The sequence below is a fragment of the Piliocolobus tephrosceles genome, chromosome 6 (assembly GCF_002776525.5).
Source record: "Piliocolobus tephrosceles isolate RC106 chromosome 6, ASM277652v3, whole genome shotgun sequence".
NCBI classification, from domain to species: domain Eukaryota; kingdom Metazoa; phylum Chordata; class Mammalia; order Primates; family Cercopithecidae; genus Piliocolobus; species Piliocolobus tephrosceles.
The window spans coordinates 139941112-139955585 of NC_045439.1; the positions used below are offsets into that span (position 1 = coordinate 139941112).

At 46.5% G+C, this 14474-nt stretch overlaps 1 long non-coding RNA gene and 2 pseudogenes across 1 annotated transcript; 2 read left to right on the plus strand and 1 right to left on the minus strand.

Annotated features, from left to right (window-relative positions):
* Nucleotides 1–2798: 2798 nt before the first annotated feature.
* On the plus strand, nt 2799–5241 carry LOC113225052. Its single transcript, XR_003309663.1, has 3 exons — nt 2799–2934; nt 3407–4248; nt 4898–5241. It is a non-coding gene; the product is annotated as an uncharacterized LOC113225052 (long non-coding RNA).
* LOC111548296 lies at nt 4591–4794 on the minus strand (annotated as a pseudogene).
* Nucleotides 5242–8470: 3229 nt separating the features above from the next.
* On the plus strand, nt 8471–10691 carry LOC111548282 (annotated as a pseudogene).
* Nucleotides 10692–14474: the final 3783 nt, after the last annotated feature.

Sequence of the window (14474 nt, forward strand, 5' to 3'; positions counted from 1 at the left end):
AGCACCCCTGTGAGGTACTGAGATGAAGGAAGATCACACGACATATGGAAGTAGCAGACACACACACACACACACGCACGCACACACGCACACACGCACACAAATGTGCTGTGACCTTGGGTGAATCACGGTCTTCAAGGGCTGCAATATCACACAAGCCCCATGGGGCAACTTTTGATGAACAAGCCGTTACACAGCTTTCTAACTGGGCCTCCTGGCCTCCCTGTGGTCCAGTGGGCACTGGTGGGATTTGGCAAGGCAGCAGGAGAGGAGAGGAGCACCCCAGGGTCCTTGTGAGGGGATGGGGGCATCTCATCTCTCATTTGGCTTTCAGAGAAGGCTTCCTGTTGCTGTCCCTGACTAAGTTCCCCTCTTCTTGTTGCCCCACAAACCCGCCCTTCTCAACCCAACAGTGGGTTTGGCAGTGCGGTGGCATTTCCTTGGAAGAACAAAAGAGAAGACTGTGTCCTGCAAATGCTTCCAGGGTAACTGCCTTCCGTTTCTTCAGTCATTGAATTCATGTGTGATTTCTTTCTGGGGCAGACAGGACACAGAGCGTTCTCTCAGCCTCAGGGCAGAAACTCCAGCTCACAGACACACTGAAAATTCTCGTGAAAGGAGCCGACACGACCAAGATTAAGGGGGAAGCATCACACTAGACATGTTGGTCATATACACTGGAGGCCAGCCCACTGAAAAGCATTTAGGAAGCAATAATAACAATGATGAAATAACAACTATTGTTTATTGAACACCTTTTATGTGCCATCCATTATCTCATTTAATTGTCCCATCATCCCTGTGATGGGCAATGTTATACCCATTTTACAGATGATGAAACTGAGACTCAGAAAGGTAAGATGAGAACCTGTTCCAATACCATGTGAGTAAATGGCAGAGTTGAAATTCAAATCCCAGTTATTCTCCCTCCCTTATTAATGTCCAGAAATTACCTAGCATATGGTATTCTCAATGGGGGTTGTTAGAAATAGATGGATTTAATGAGAACCTGTGAGTACCCACTAAATGCCAGGCCCTGGCTATGGTGCTTTTCATGTGGCATCTCATTTAACCTTTAGAATAGCCCTTGTGAGATGCATACAGTTCTCATTTTATGAATCAGAAAACCGAGGCTCAGAAGTTTGTCCAAGGTTACAATGAGCCAGATAAAGGCCTTTTTAAAGAAAAGCACCCAATGGGAAGAATGAATGAGGAATAACCTGGATGTAGGGATCAGAGTCCCAGAACCCAGAAGGACAGGAGGATGGGGTAGATACTGTCTCAGCTCACAAGAGGCAGCAGGAGGTTGAGGGGTAACTGTGATTTTTGGACAAGCCACCGCTCTGGCCTCAATTTCCTCAGCTGAAAAATGGGGCCACCAATACCTACCATACTGGGTTGTCATGAGGATTAAATGAGATGATGCACACGACGTGCTTAGAGCAATACCTGCTTTCCCTTCCCCTGCTGCTCTCTGTCAGTTGCTCAGCACTCTTGGGGGTGGGTCCTGTAAAACCAGCCTGGCATCCCACCCTACCCCCATCCTGATCTAGCACCAGTGTATACTAAGAATTTATGGAATGAGGACCAGCTGAGCTTGTGCAACTCACTTATCCTCTCTGGGCCTCAGTCTGGACCACCAGGGTGGTGGGGGGCAGGGGATGCTGGATGGGACCATCTCTGGGAGCCTCACCAGACCCAGCTAAGCCCCATTCCTGTCTCTCTCCTACCCCCGGCTTCTATTACCTTCGCTCTGAGTCTGAGCACAGGCAGCACACACAGGCTCTGCGGGCTGAAGCAGCTGCCCATTGTCTCAGGAACTGTCCCTGAAGGCTTCTTCAAAGGGATCCCCTCAACATACTCTAAGTGACAGATTCAGCCTTCTTTCTCCCACAGCCCCTAGCAGAGGCCCTCCTGTTCCAGCAGTGGACAGGAAAGTGACTCAGCCCCCACGGTCCCCTCCTCAGACTCACGCACCCGCAGCCTTTGCTTTGGAAAAAGGGCGGTTTTCATTTCTTTCCTTTTTTCTCCTCTTCAAGCACTCTGACTTGTTCTGTCCCTGAGCTGTCTCTCCCATGAGTCTCCGTGGTCTGGGCCAGAGGTCTATGGCCAGCCCTTCTCCGTCCTCTCCTGGTGGAGGGTCCCAACAATGGAGCAGGCTGTGTGGCCCTACTGTGAGTAGGGGAAGAGGTGGGCCTCTGGAGGCCCCCACTGGCCCCCTATTATATTGGCTTCTATTAAATTGAAACACATAGCACATCTATTACACAATAAACCACAGCTATTTCATGGATCAAATTAAGTTTTATTTGGGCAAATTACAACCTTTCCTACAGTTGTGCCTTTGTGAGGCCATTCCTTTTTAATAAAAGCAAGCATTTCTGGGGCTGGCCCTCCTGGACCAAAGCACCATGGTGGGTTGGGGACTTAGGCTGGGGCTGGCAATAGGGTGGGAGCGTGTGTGCGTGTGTGAGAGAGATGGGAATTCTTGGGGCCCCTCTTGGGAACAGATTTGGCCTCCTCCTCCCCCTGCCTCCCCATCCTGAGGTTGCCATGGGAGTCTGCAGAGAACTTCTCATTAAACAAGAAAAAAGCAGCAGCAGCAGCAGGAAGGCATTTCCCGGAATCTGGGAGGAAGCATGAGTCACCGGCCTGCTAAGTGAGCCCTGCGTGGCCACTGCGGCCCCAGCCCAGGAGGCCTGGAGTGCAGGGCCAGCCATCAGAGCTGCACCAGGCCAGCCCGCATAGACACGCCCGCTGCCCAGGCTGACGCAGGCTCCAGGAATGCAAACAAAGCTGGGCGGAGGGGCCTTCCGAGGGCCAGGGCACTGGGCCAGGAAGGAGGCAGCAGGCCTGCAGGAGAGGCCTGCAGAGGGGCCTCGGGCCTCAGACAAGCCCCTCTCTGGTGTCCTTGGAGCCCAGGATACCTGGCTGGTAAGGCTTCTAACTCTGGGTGTGACCTGGCCTAGCACTGCCAGCTCTGGCCTTCAGGCTCCTTGTGGGGCAGGGACAGGGGTTGCTCCTAGATCGGAGGTTCTCAAAGTTGGTCCCTGGACCAGCAGCCTGAGCAGCACCTGGGAACTTGAGAGAAGTGCAGATCCTCGGCTCCCCACTACAGACCTACTACATCGAAAACCTTGGGGTGCAGCCCAGGGATCTGTGATTAACAAGCCCTCCAGGCAATTCTGATGCATGCTGAAGTTTGAGGACCACTGCATGCAATAATCTGTGGGCCAATATCAAACCCACATCTGCTAAAAAGTCATTCAACAAAGTGAGATCTAAGGCTTAAGTAGTGCTCACTGTGTGCCAGGTACTGAGCTCACTGCTTTGTGTATACTAACTCGTTTAATCCTCAAGCCAACCCATTGAGGTCAGGTTCTATGATAACTTCTCCATTTTACAGGTGATATAAATGCTGCTTTTTCACCAGAAGCCACAGTTCTGGGATCTCAGAAGTGATGGATGATGCTAGGCCCAACTCATAGATTGGCCCATGCCAGCTAACTAGTATGGTAGCTGGCTGGCCATTCCCTGGGTAACTGATCTTAAAATGCCCTTCAGAAGCTGTCCTGCCGCCTAAGAGGTGGAGCAGTGGGGAGAACCCTCACTCCAGAACTGGAGAATCAGGCAAGTGGAGTGAGAGAAGCAAGAAGAGGCCTGAAGGAAGCGAGGCCTGAGAGAGATTCAGGGTCCCATAGAGAACTGCTTCTCCAAATGTGGTCCCTGGCCCAGCAGCAGCAACAATGCCTGGGAGCCTATCAGAAATGCAGAATCGTGGACCCTACTCAAGACTTGCTGAATCTGAATCTACATGTTAATGAGATCCCCAGGGATTTGTGAGCACATTCAAGTTCAAGAAGTCCCGGGTGAGGCACACGGGCAGATCCCCAACCCCTTCCCACTACAGGATCACGGGGATCTGGGATCTGCACCATGCTCAGTCCAGCTCCATGGGCGCTCTGGCTCCCTCATTGGCACAAGCATCCCCTCGGTTAACCTTGGAACTTGAGGTCCCTGGAGGAAGCCTCCAGTTCTTAAAACCCCACAGCCAGACTAGTACAGTGAGTGGGAGGCTCTCACCCTTCTGAGTCGCCACTTCCCAAGGTAGAGGATCTTCACTTCCTTTATTTCTTTTCCTAGAATGTGGGCTCTGGGTTCTAACCCAGGCTCTGCCACTTACTGACTGTGATCCTGGAAGTTGCTAAACTTCTCTGCACCTTGGTTTTCCTTTTCTGTAATACAGAGGTAACACGTTTTCTTTTTTTTTTTTTTTTCCGATTTGTATTTCCCTTTTATTGTATATATTACCAACAAAATCCCGACCTGGGAATCAAAAATTTAATATAACCTCAGTTTAACACCATTAAATAAGCTAAATCACAGAGTAATACTGGAATGTTACCCAAATTAATAAAGTACGCAAATGGCCAATTATTACATTCCCTATTTCAAAAAAGAGGCATTAAGCATTCATGTCATAAGTTTATTGACAAACATATCTAGTATGCCATATGAGTTAGAGTTTGATCCATTTGCAGAGGCTGTATCTCTTAAAATGCTCTTCGTATCTGTTAAATGGATGAACTGAAACATCCTTATGATTTAAGCAGTTGGTGTCTTACTATAAGGAAGGGTGTAGCAAATGCAGATCCAAAGTATAAACACATCTTAACTAGTAACGCCCACTTGTTTTCCACTGAAAATGGCGAATTCTTCCCAGGGCCCTCCTCATAGTGAGTGGCTCCTACGGACCACAGAGGTTGTGAACCTCCGGATGCTCTGACCCAACATAGTGCTGCTGGAAGCTCTTCGAAAGGCACAGAGACCGAGGACAGATGAAATGGCGGCATCTCACCAAGACCTTGTTTTCACGACCTTGTTCCCGTGCTCCGAGGTAACACATTTTCTAGATCATACCTTTTTGTGGTGCATAGATCTAAGCAAATACATACGTCATGCTTAGAAGAATGGTTGGTAAATAACGCCATGAACATTCGTCACTTGCTGTCAGCCTTCCGTCTTTCCCTCCTCTGGGTGACCCTTGGGCTGGGGTGGGATGAAAGGAAGGTGGTGCTGACCTGTGAGGAGTCAGAGAAAGCAGTGCAAAGGCAGGGATACTGGACTGGAGGTGACTCCTGTAGGGGGAAGAAGGAAATGTGTTTGTATGACACTGGGGTATGCCAGGCTCAGTGCCAGGCACTTTCTTCCCTTCCACAGTGACACCAGGATAGTGCTGTTATTTTATAATCTTACAGATGGGGACTGAGGCCCCAGAAGGGCAGTGACCAGGCCAAGGTATTGCAGTTAGTGAGGGGTGGAGCTAGTGCTTGGTGGGTCTGCCTGGCCAGCTTAACCTCAGTCACCCTCATGTGCCCCATGCTTCCTCCTCCACTGCAACCCAACTCAAGCCCTAGAGGGAGATCCAGGAGGCCAGGGCTGGCAGAGGAACAGGGAGTCTGAGAGGTCTTGGGCATGAAGCTTGTGGCTCCTACCCTAGGGCCTTGGTTTCCCCTGGTTAGGCCTCCTTTGTGCAGGGCAGAGGGACAGGTCTACTGAACGGACCTATCATGGGTTTGGCTCCTCCTGGCTTTGCTTCCCCTGCACTTTCTGTCCCTCTGTCTCATGACTGGGAGGCATGACTGGGAGGCAGGCCATTGGCAGGGGGTTAAAACACCAGCAGAGGGTACTTCTGGTTTCAGCTCTGATGTATAAAGAGCTTGGAAGTTGTCACACCCATCCTCACACCATGAAATAAGTTGAACAAACTGAAAGTCAACAATGTTTCTTAATTCTCTTCAGAGAATTAAAGTCACAGGGCAAACTGCCACTCTGAAATCTGGGGAGATGAGTGAATACAGCCAAGATCAGCTTACTTGAAGCAGAAACCACTGGAGCCAAGAACTGTTGGGAACACTTGAATAGTAATTTTGATGAATTTCTGGAAATTAAGAATGAACTTGTTTGAAAATTAAAAACTTCTGGGGGCCTAGTTGTAGGTCTGCCTTCAATACTTAAGTGGGTTTTACCTCCAGGAACCTGACCAGACTGACATTGGGAAGATCAGAGAAAAAAAAAACAAAACCCTGTTCCAGACAGAAAGAGTGAAAAAATAACCATTTGAAATACCCCTAGAGCTTTCTCAGTGACAAAGGCCAACCCTCTCGAGAAACTACTTTATCAGAGCCTTGTTTGACTGGGGCAATTAGACAACTCAACCCCTTCCATCCTTCCTGTCTGTCTTACTTAAGGAGAAGGGAAAAAATAATGGGGCCAAAAACTGCTTCTGAAGGTCATAGCCCAGGGGCTCAGGCCAACTAAAAAACTAAGATTTAATAATAAGAGTATAGAATGCCTCCTCTCCCCAACATTTTATTTCCACCACCACAACAGGTCTTCAGTATAATAACAATGAATTACAACTGAAACAGCTATAAGACACAGACTCTTTAAGAAGAAGTTCTTAGGGAAACCCAAAGTTAACCATGGAGAAAAAAACAAGCCAAGGAAATTAAAGGAAAACAAAGCCTTTGGCACCTATAGCTATAGCAAATCTTAAACACAGCTCAGCTCTAGTAAGATTAAAATAAAAACTCAGGCTAAACATGGTGGCTCACACCTGTAATCCCAGCACTTTGGGAGGCCGAGGTGGGTGAATCACTTGAGGTCAGGAGTTCCAGACCAGCCTGGCCAACACAGCAAAACCTCATCTCTACTAAAAATACAAAAATTAGCCAGCCATAGTGATGGGTGCCTGTAATCCCAGCTATTCAGGAGGCTGAGGCAGGAGGATCACTGGTACCCGGGAGGCAGAGGTTGCAGTGAGATGAGATTACACCCCTGCACTCCAGCCTGGGTGACAAAAGTGAGACTCTGTCAAAAAAAAAAGCAAAAAAAAAAAAAAAAAACCATCAACACACACACACACACACACACACACATTAAAAAAACAAACAAACAAAAAAACACCCAAAAAACAACAATCAGTATTAGCTGGACATGGTGGTGCATGCCTGTAATCCCAGCTACTTGGGAGGCTGAGGCAGAAGAATTGCTTGAACCTGGGAGATGGAGGTTGCAGTGAGCCAAGATTGTACCATGGCACTCCAGCCTGGGCAACAAGAGTGAAACTCCATCTCAAAATAAATAAATAAATAAGAAACAAGTGCAGTGAATAGAAAATAATTACAAACATGGTAGATATTAATCCAACTATATCAATAATCACTTTAAATACAAATGCTATAAATGTACCAATTAAAAATAGGCTGTCAGAGGAATAAAAAAAAAGCTATCTGTTGTCTACAAGAAGCCACTTTAACTGTAAAGGTTAATAGTAAAGAGACAAAATCTAATGCTTGTTCATGACAAAACTCTCAAGAAAGTAGGAACAAAGGAGAATTTCCTCAACTTGGTAAAGAATATTTGTAAAACCTTAGTGCTAACATCATGCTTAATAGTGAGAAATTAGATACCTTCCAGCGAAGGTCAGAAACAAGCCAAAGATGTCCCCTCTCACCACTCCTATTCAACATCCTACTGGAATTTCTAGCTAATGCAATAAGATAAGAAAAAGAAAGAAAAGGATAGATTAGGTAGGAAGAAATAAAGCGTTCTTTGTTCACAGATAGCATGATAGTCTCTGGAGAAAATCTCAAAGAACTTCAAAAAAATGACTAGAACAAATAGCAAAGTTGCAAGATACAAAGTTAATATACAGCACTGGGCGTGGTGGCTCATGCCAGTAATCTCAGCACTTTGGGAGGCTGAAGCGGTGGATCACCTGAGGCCAGGAGTTCAAGACCAGTCTAACCAATGTGGTGAATCCCCATCTCTACTAAAAATACAAAAATTAGCCAGGCATGATGGCTGGTGTCTGTAGAACCAGCTACTCAGGAGGCTGAGACAGGATAATTGCTTGAATCCTTTTAGCAGAGGTTGCAGTGAGCCGAGATTGAGCCACTGCACTCCAGCCTGGGTGACAGAGCAAGACTCCTTCTCAAAAAAAGAGAAAAAGTTAATAACAGAAGTCCATTGCTTTCACAGATACCAGCAGTGAGCAACTACAATTTGACATTAAAAATGCAATAACACTTACCAAAAAAATAAATAAATAAAAAGGAAAAAAGAAAAGAATTGTTTATGTATAAATATAACAAAATGTGTACACGACCTACGCAAGGAAATAATAAAACTAATGAAAGAGATCAACCATCTAAAGAAATGGAGTGCGCAGGAGCGGAAGTGCCCAATGGTGATGGCAACCCGGCCTCCCCTCCCAGTCCCTGCTCTGCCCACCTGGTCCCCGGAAGCCTGTGAGTGACCTGGCCGCCTTTGATGCTGGGTCCTGGAGCTCTTTGTCGGTCCGCAGCCTTTGTCAGTCGTCCTTGCGGGCCAGCTTGAGGCGCAACATAGGCTCAGGAGCCTCAGAGGAGGAAGAGGAGGGGGAGGAAGCTGCTGCAGGAGGCCCATGTCATCCATCTTACTGAGGAGCTGTCAGGGCCGGGCGGCCTCCCGCCTCCCACCATCCCACGTCGCTGCCCTGAGGGGTAACCTGGGGAATCGTGCTGGTCTCCGTCGCAGGGCTGACAAGTTGCGTGAATGTTCCATTTAGCTGCCGCACACCCGCCTATCCGGTGTACCTTCCTTCAGAGGCCATCACCTCAGCGGTTGGCCTGTGAGGCGGAAGCACTGGCACACAGTGGCTACGGTGGCGCCATGTTTGGTGGTCACGGGACCTCAGGACCTTCCTGCACGCTGCTGGCACTCATCTCCCCACCTTGGCAACGACTCCGTAGTCAAGCCCCCAAGGACAAGAACAAGAAGCTGGAGGAAGGCAGCCCGGTATACAGCCCCCCTGAAGAGGCGCCAATGAAGTCTGTGGGGCGGAGGGTCCTGGACAGGCTGAAGCACTATTACCACGGCTTCTGCCTTCTCTGGACCGCCACCAAGATAGCCACACACACGCTCTGGAGGATTCTCAGTGGCCACATGCTGACCAGCTGGGAGCACAGGCAGTTTGTCCGTGTCTGTGCTGGCCTCTTTTGCCTGGTCCTGCTCCTGATCTTTGTGGTGGTGCTTTTCATGTAATTGCTATTGCTCATGGTAGTGAAAATCTTTTCCAACGTGTTGCTGTCCACATTTGAGACCTAGTCCATCAAGGAGGAGAGCCCGAAGAAGCAGCTATGGGGGAGCTGGAACTGGCTACATTTCTCCAGGACACCAACGAGGAGATGGCTGTGAAGAACAAAGAAGTGAAGGGGAGAACTGCCAGACTTCTCCATGTTTTTCCAGAAGATCTGAGAGACAGGAAAGACCTAACAGCAAAGAAATCATGCGCTTTCCGAAATTATTTGAGGATGAGCTGACCCTGGATAACCTCACCTGCCAGCAGCTGGTGGCATTGTGTGAGCTGCTGAATCTCCAGGCCATAGGCACCAACAACTTTCTATGCTTTCAGCTCACCATGAGGTTGAGGTCCATAAAGGCCAACAATGAGCTGATTGCAGAGGAAGGGGTGGACAGCCTGAATATCAAGGAATTGCTGTCGACATGTAGAACTCGAGGGATGTGGGCCCTCTGGGTCTCAGAAAACCATCTGAGGAGCCTGCTGAAGCAGTGGCTGGATATGCATTTGCATCAAGAGATCCCCATATCACTGCTCTTATTGTCCCGAGCTATATACCTCCCAGACACCCTCTCTCCTACTGACCAGCTCAAATCCACCTTGCAGACTCTTCCAGAGATAGTGGTGAAGGGAACCCAGGTGAAAGTGGCCAAGGTTGAGGGTGAGCAGGTGGACAACAAAGTGAAATTGGAGGCTACATTATAGGAGGAGGTGGCCATCCAGCAGGAGCACAGGGAAAATGAGCTGCAGAAGCTATCCCACGAAATGAAATGGAAGAAGCCACCCCTGAGAGGCCAGTGGCTGACCAGCAGCCAGAAGTGCCTGATGTGATCCTGCCCTCAGAGGCCCTGAAGGACACTGTCCCTGTGCTGGAGATCTTGAAAGAAGAGAAAATAACCAAAGAAGAAATGGGTGTACTTAGTGACTCATGTTCTAAACTGAAGGAGCAAAATAAGTCCCTAACCAAGGAGAAGGAGGAGCTGGAGCTACTGAAGGAGGACATCCAGGACTACAGTGATGACTTGCAAGAGATCAAGAAGGAAGTTTCAAAGACCAGCAAAGAAAAATATGTGGAAACATCTAAAGCCAGCAAGACACTGACAAAGAGAGTTCAGCAGATGATCTGGCGGATAGACAGCTTGATCGCACAGCTAGAGATGGATCAGAGGCCTGGCAAGCTGGGCCAGGAAGAGGGCTCAGGGGGAGAGGGAGAGAAAGTCATCAGTATCACCAAGCTCATCAGCACCATGAAGCAAATCAAGAACATTCCAGAAAACAAGCTGATCATCTTGACCTCAACACTGGATGAAAATAAAAATGGCAAGGTCAACATTGACAACCTCATTAAGGTGGTTGAGCTGGTGGACAAAGAAGATGTTCACATCTCTATCAGTCAGGTGACTGAGATTGTGGCAATGCTGGAGAAGGAGGAGAGGTCGAGGGGAAGAAGAAGGCTAAGGGAAAGGCTGAGGAGGAGGCTGCAGAAGTGAAGAATTTGGGCTGGTCTTGGCTCTCAGGCATGTTGGTGGCCCTGCAGGTGTCTGCCTCCATCCTGTTTCACTAGCTGTTGTGGTAATGACCATAATAGTGATCACTTTGAGGTGATTCTTTTTTTTTTTTTTTTTTTTTTTAGTTCTAGAAAAAAAGAAATTTATTTTATTTTATTTATTTATTTATTTATTTATTTATTTATTTATTTATATATATTATACTTTAAGTTCTAGGGTACATGTGCACAACGTGCAGGTTTTTTACATATGCACACATGTGCCTTATTGGTTTGCTGCACCCATTAACTTGTCATTTACATTAGGTATTTCTCCTAACGCTATCCCTCCCCCATACCCCTACCCCATGACAGGCCCCGGTGTGTGATGTTCCCTGCCCTGTGTCCAAGTGTTCTCATTGTTCAATTCCCACCTATGAATGAGAACATGCAGTGTCTGGTTTTCTGTCTTTGTGATAGTTTGCTCAGAATGATGGTTTCCAGCTTCATCTATGTTGCTACAAAGGACATGAACTCATCCTTTTTTATGGCTGCATAGTATTCCATGGTGTATATGTGCCACATTTTCTTAATCCAGTCTATCATTGATGGACATTTGGGTTGATTCCAAGTCTTTGCTATTGTGAATAGTGCTGCAATAAACATACATGGGCATGTGTCTTTATAGTAGCATGATTTATAATCCTTTGAACATATATCCACTAATGGGATTGCTGGGTCAAATGGTATTTCTAGCTCTAGGTCCTTGAGGAATTGCCACACTGTCTTCCACAATGGTTGAACTGGTTTACATTTCCACCAACAGTGTAAAAGCACTCCTATTTCTCCATATCCTCTCCAGCACCTGTTGTTTCCTGACTTTTTAATGCTTTACTTCCAACTACGTGGTCAATTTGGAATAAGTGTGATGTGGTGCTGAGAAGAATGTATATTCTGTTGATTTGGAGTGGAGAATTCTGTAGATGTCTATTAGGTCTGCTTGGTGCTGAGTTCAAGTCCTGAATATCCTCGTTAACCTTCTGTCTCGTTGATCTGTCTAATATTGACAGTGGGGTGTTAAAGTCTCCCATTATTATTGTGTGGGAGTCTTAGTCTCTTTTTAGGTCTCTTGGGACTTGCTTTATGAATCTGGGTGCTCCTGTATTGGGTGCATATATAGTTAGGATAGTTAGCTCTTCTTGTTAAATTAATCCCTTTACCATTATGTAATGGCCTTCTTTGTCTCTTTTGATCTTTGTTGGTTTAAAGTCTGTTTTATCAGAGACTAGGATTGCAACCCCTGCTTTTTTTTCTGCTTTCCATTTGCTTAGTAGATCTTCCTCCATCCCTTTATTTTGAGCCTGTGTGTATCTCTGCACGTGAGATTGGTCTTCTGAATACAGCACACTGATGGGTCTTGACTCTTTATCCAATTTGCCAGTCTGTGTCTTTTAATTGCAGCATTTAGCCCATTTACATTTAAGGTTAATATTGTTATGTCATTATGATGTTAGCTGGTTATTTTGCCTGTTAGTTGATGCAGTTTCTTCCTAGCATAGATGGACTTTATGATTTGGCATGTTTTTGTAGTGACTGGTACCAGTTGTTCCTTTCCATGTTTAGTGCTTCCTTCAGCAGCTCTTGTAAGGCAGGCCTGGTGGCAACAAAATCTCTCAGCATTTGCCTGTCTCTAAAGGATTTTATTTCTCCTTCACTTATGAAGCTTAGTTTGGCTGGATATGAAATTCTGGGTTGAAAATTGTTTTCTTTAAGAATGTTGAATATTGGCCCCCACTCTCTTCTGGCTTGTAGAGTTTTTGCCGAGAGATCTGCTGTTAGTCTGATGGGCTTCCCTTTGTGGGTAACCCGACTTTTCTCTCTGGCTGCCCTTAGCCTTTTTTCTTTCATTTCAACCTTGGTGAATCTGACAATTATGTGTCTTGGGGTTGCTCTTCTTGAGGAGTATCTTTGTGGTGTTCTCTGTATTTCCTGAATTTGAATGTTGGCCTGCCTTGCTAGGTTGGGGAAGTTCTCCTGGATAATAAGCTGAGAAGTGTTTTCCAGCTTGATTCCATTCTCGCTGTCACTTTCAGGTACACCAATCAAACGTAGATTTGGTCTTTTCACATAGTCCCGTATTTCTTGGAAGCTTTGTTCATTTCTCTTTACTCTGAACTTCTCTTCTCGCTTCATTTCATTAATTTGATCTTCAATCACTGATACCCTTTCTTCCACTTGATTGAATTGGCTACTGAAGCTTGTGCATGCATCACGTAGTTCTCTTGCTGTGGTTTTCAGCTCCATCAGGTAATTTAAGGTCTTCTTTACACTGCTTATTCTAGTTAGCCATTCGTCTAATCTTTTTTCAAGGTTTTTAGCTTCCTTGCGGTGGGTTCAAACACCGCATGTTCTCACTCATAGGTGGGAACTGAACAATGAGATCACTTGGACTCGGGAAGGGGAACATCACACACCGGGGCCTATTATGGGGAGGGGGGATTGCATTGGGAGTTATATCTGATGTAAATGACTAGTTGGTAGGTGCTGACGAGTTGATGGGTGCTGACGGGTTGATGGGTGCAGCACACCAACATGGCCCAAGTATACCTATGTAACAAACCTGCACGTTATGCACATGTATCCCAGAACTTAAAGTATTATATATATATATATAAACACTGTGCTGGGAGAACCACTGCTCTCTTCAGAGTTGTCAGACAGGGACGTTTAAGTCTGTAGAAGTTTCTGCTGCCTTTTGTTGAGCTATGCCCTGCTCCCAGAGGGGGAGTCTACACAGACAGGTGGGCCTCGTTGAGCTGCGGTGGATTCCACCAGTTTGAGCTTCCTGGCGCTTTGTTTACCTACTCAAGCCTCAGCAATGGCGGACACCCCTCCCCCATCCAGAGTTGCTGCCTCGCAGTTTGATCTTGTACTAGCAGTGAGCAAACTCTGTGGGCGTGGGACCCGCTGAGCCACACGCGGGATATAATCTCCTGGTGTGCTGTTTGCTAAGAGCATTGGAAAAGCTCAGTGTTTAGGTGGCAGTGTCCCGATTTCCCTGGTACAGTCTGTCATGGCTTCCCTTGGGTAGGAAAGGGAAATCTCTGACTCCTTGCACTTCCCGGGTGAGGTGGTGCCCTGCCCTGCTTTGGCTCGCCCTCTGTGGGCTGCACCCACTTTCTGACCAGTCCCAACGAGACGAACCAGGTACCTCAGTTGGAAATGCAGAAATCATTCGTCTTCTGCGTCGATCATCCTGGGAGCTGCAGACCAGAGCTGTTCCTATTCGACCATCTTGGAATGCCCCTCAGGGTGATTCTTAATGGCAAGTCTAATACTTTGTCTGAAATAAGTCAGAAGCTTCCATTAAAAAAAAAAAAAGCAAATGGAGAGATATTCCATATTCATGGATAGGAAAATTCAATATCATTAAGCTGACTCTTCCCAACTTGTTCTATAGATTCAATGCAAACCCAATTAAAATCTCAGTGAATTATTTTTTGATATTAACAGAACAGTCAACATAATTACTGAAAAAGAAGTCAGAGGACTGACATTACTTGACTTCAAAGCTTACTATAAATCTACAGTAATGAAGACAGTGTGATATTCATGAAAGAATAGACAAACAGGTCAACATAACAGAATAGAGGGCCCAGAAATAGACCCATGTGAATATAGTGAACTGATCTTTGACAAGGGACCAAAGGTAATTCAATGGAGAAAAGATAGTCTTTTCAACAAATGGTGCTAGAATAACTGGGCATCCATGTGCAAAAAAAAAAAAAAAAAAAAAAAAAAAAAAAAGTCTAGACATAGACCTTTACACTTTTCATAAAAGTTAACTCAAAATAGATCATA